General features: G+C 39.7%; 1 protein-coding gene across 1 annotated transcript in view; it reads right to left on the bottom strand.

Annotated features, from left to right (window-relative positions):
• The window catches only part of klhl21 (kelch-like family member 21), a 12,595-nt gene that overhangs the window by 6,376 nt on the left and 2,711 nt on the right, over nt 1-3,508 (bottom strand). The window lies entirely within an intron of this gene.

Below are 3,508 nucleotides of genomic sequence, written 5' to 3'. Positions count from 1 at the left end.
CTTAGTGGTCAGTCAGTGTGAGTAAGTCGCCTCTGAGGGAGAGCCAGCTGAGCCCAGGCCTCCTAAAGCACAGAGCTCCACCACACTAGCACAGGCCTACGCTAATCACACAGTCAGGTTTCACAAACATGCTCTCAATCACCATAAGGAATGTAGTACCAGAAATGTCATAAATATTAAAATGAATGACGGTGGTGGTGGTACTGATATTTACAACTGGCTATGAGACTGAATGCACTAGAACAGTACAGACAGAATAAATCCACTTTCTTCCATGTTTTGTTTTGTGATGTCAAATGTCACGGCCACATTGTTAAGTACCATGACAATGCGTAAAGACATTCATGTATCCTAGAGGAATAATTTCATGTTTTTAGGCAACCCCCTTGGCTTTCCTCAGCTGAAAACATGAGGTTGACATGTGGTTTCAAGCTGAATTTTCATGGTGCACATCACCATGCTGGCATTGTCATTGTGAGCATGTTAGCATGCAGACATTAGCATTTAGTGCAAAGCACCACAGTGCTTAACCCTATAAAGCCATTTGTATCATATTTGATATATGAGGTTTCTGAGCAAAAAAAAAAAAAAAATCCCCAAAAATGCCCCATGTATCAAATGTGATACAAAAGAAATAGAAATAATCTAAATAATATGGCACCTCTATTCCTATATGATTGGATTGTCTGTCTATGCATATATGGCAAATAAAAACCGTGAATCTTGAATTTTGAAATATGAATTATATTTTGGATTTAGTTAAAAAAATCCAAAAAATTAGAATGTTCTGGCTATTTTTTTGATATGTTGGGCTTCACAGGGTTAAGATCAGAGTCGTCCCAGTAAAAACACCAAATGTATGACGGTTCCAGCTTCTCAAATCTGACAATTTGCTCCTTTTCCTTATAGTAAAATCAAGCTACTGTACAACAAATAGTTGATTATGTTTATTAATCTTATGCCAATCGAGTGATAGACTGCTTGGCAACTACAAACTGCAAATACTTTTAAAGCAAATATGTCAACCATTCTCTGGTTCCAGCTTCTGCAGCCTGACAGTTTGCAACTCTTCTGTTCATAACAGTAAAGTGAATCCTTATGACATTTTATGTACTAGAAACAATATCAACAACTAACTGAGAAAATAGCAAGTAGATTAATCAACATGAGGAATCGTTGCAGCCCTGAACTGAATACCTTTGGGTTTTAAACTGGTGGTCAGCTTGGGCTCTCAAAATGTGCAATGACCATATTTAGTAACATTTTATAAACCAAATGATTAATCATGAAAATACTGGGGACATTACTCTAGTATTAAATAATTATTAGCTGCGCCCCTGGTTAGAAATGTTAAAATTAATCACATGCATTCAATGTTGACTGTAAAATTTTATATAATAGAGCAATTGATATGAAATAACTATTAATCTGTTTTTAATCCAAATGTCAAATTGGAGATATGCTGTTTCTATTTCAACACATTTAGTGAGACACCACAGAATCTAATTAATATTTATCCTAGAAAAGGTTTTTAAAAACTGCCTCACTTTCTGTAACATTATGGTACATTACATCATGGCGTTACTGAGAAGCAAGTTTAGTTGGTTTTGATCCAATTTCAGTTGCTCACTCCAGTTAAATCAAACAAGACAATAAACATCTGTACAACACTTGACCAAACTTTTAAACACACGTTTCTAGGAACCTGCATTAAAGGCTTATCCAAGCTTTCTGACAGTATTTGGAGATAATCATTCCTACTCAAGCTACACAGGTGTCTCCTTACAGAGATAAAAGGCTGCAACCAAGCCCCAGGTCTTCTGGCCAAAGGACTCCGCACACATTCCACAGCATGGTTCAACAATGCAGCAGCCTACGTAGCTCTCTGAGGGATCAAACTGGTGTGTGAGGGGCAGACGGGGCCTCACAACTCAGACCTGCCGTGAAAAACATCTGACTTCTAAGTGAATGTCTTCTTGTTAGGCGTGATAACTTTTCCTCCCATGCTGAAAAAGCTCTTTCACAAAAGTGGAATCACTTACATCTACATTTTTAGGCTGTTTAATCTTCTACTATATGTGATCACAAACTGCTAAGTGATGATTTGTCAGAATCTTCCAACACGTAGCTAAATGCTCTATCAGGAGTACTGAGCCATGTGTTTACCAACCAGCTCCGACAACAGGGAAGAAAAGGTTATACTCTGAAAAAGAGGGTGCGAGTGTTTGAAATAGTAGAGGTGTAGAAACAATCTGACTGCGCTGACAGAGAGACCAGTGTAACAGCCAGCATACGACTTTGACCAGCCAACTTCTCCACACCCACCTTCACGATCTGGCTACTATGTGTGGGTCATCATGTACCGTAACGGTACTGGCCTGTCAGCCTGTGGAGCTGAGATCATGACCTGCAGTTATATTCAGGACAAAGGCACTCAGAGGTATAATTTGTTAATCAAATGACTTAAAGAACATCCTGGCCAAACCTCTACAGGATGGGTGGCATACGTTATTTTCTATTGAGGAGGGGGTGTATTCCTGTAACCATGTTAATAGTGTACCCTGAGACAAAACAATCTAAATTATTGTAAACAGAGCCTCTGAGGTGGCACCGACTTTAGAGGGCTGACTAACTGAATCAGAGTTAAAATAGCCAACAAGACTAATGCCCCATTCAGACCAACAGAGAAGCAGGTTAATCCCATGTTGGGAATCTGTACAGGTCAACTCGTGTCCTGACGAATGTTCTGGATCAGTCCAACCAACAGACTGTCACTGACCTCCCTGTAGTTCAAATGCAAAGGCAAAAAACTCTACAGCAACAAATGGGCTTGCTTACATGGTGTTCATCTGGGAGCTGTTCTGTGCATGTGAACAGGGTAAATCATAAACAGCCACAGTTTAAATGTATGCACAGCCAGTATGAGCTCCCTCGCTCTTGGTCTCAGTGTGAGCTTTGCCCCTTGCTGGTATGAGCTTACAATTACCATTAAAGACAATTTACACACAGGCATCAACACTGTTTTCTGTCATCTCACTAGTAACAGTACAGCAGTCAGCAAATGTTAAGCTTAGGCAACACTAAATATTAAAATGTTTAACCGACAGAAAATATGAACACAGAGGAGTTTTTCTATGATCAACAGTCTTTCAACTCAATGCGTAACATAACAGTACCCAGGTTTGAGTGAAGCACAGCATGCGGCAGGCTAACAACCACACTAAAACAGCCGCTTTCTCCGCTGTCACACCAGGCTGCTGGGGCCAAGGCAACCATCAGACTGAAGCAATAAACTCCTGGTCCTACACAGCTGAGCGTGGCCTGGCCATAAAAAGGCAAACAGAGGCTCCTCACACTACACACTCATTTTACCACTCAGATGAGGAGAAAGTCTGAGGATATAATGTTGTATGTTGATGTAACAGTAAACACTGTGCTTCTAGAAGTATAAAGTAGCATAAAATGAAAATACTCAAGTCAAGTACAAATAGGCCTATTATATATATAT

This window comes from Monopterus albus, unplaced genomic scaffold (assembly GCF_001952655.1).
Source record: "Monopterus albus unplaced genomic scaffold, M_albus_1.0 scaffold212.1, whole genome shotgun sequence".
NCBI lineage: Eukaryota > Metazoa > Chordata > Actinopteri > Synbranchiformes > Synbranchidae > Monopterus > Monopterus albus.
The sequence above is the reverse complement of the archived record's forward strand: the minus strand, read 5'-3'. Positions and strand labels throughout refer to the sequence as shown.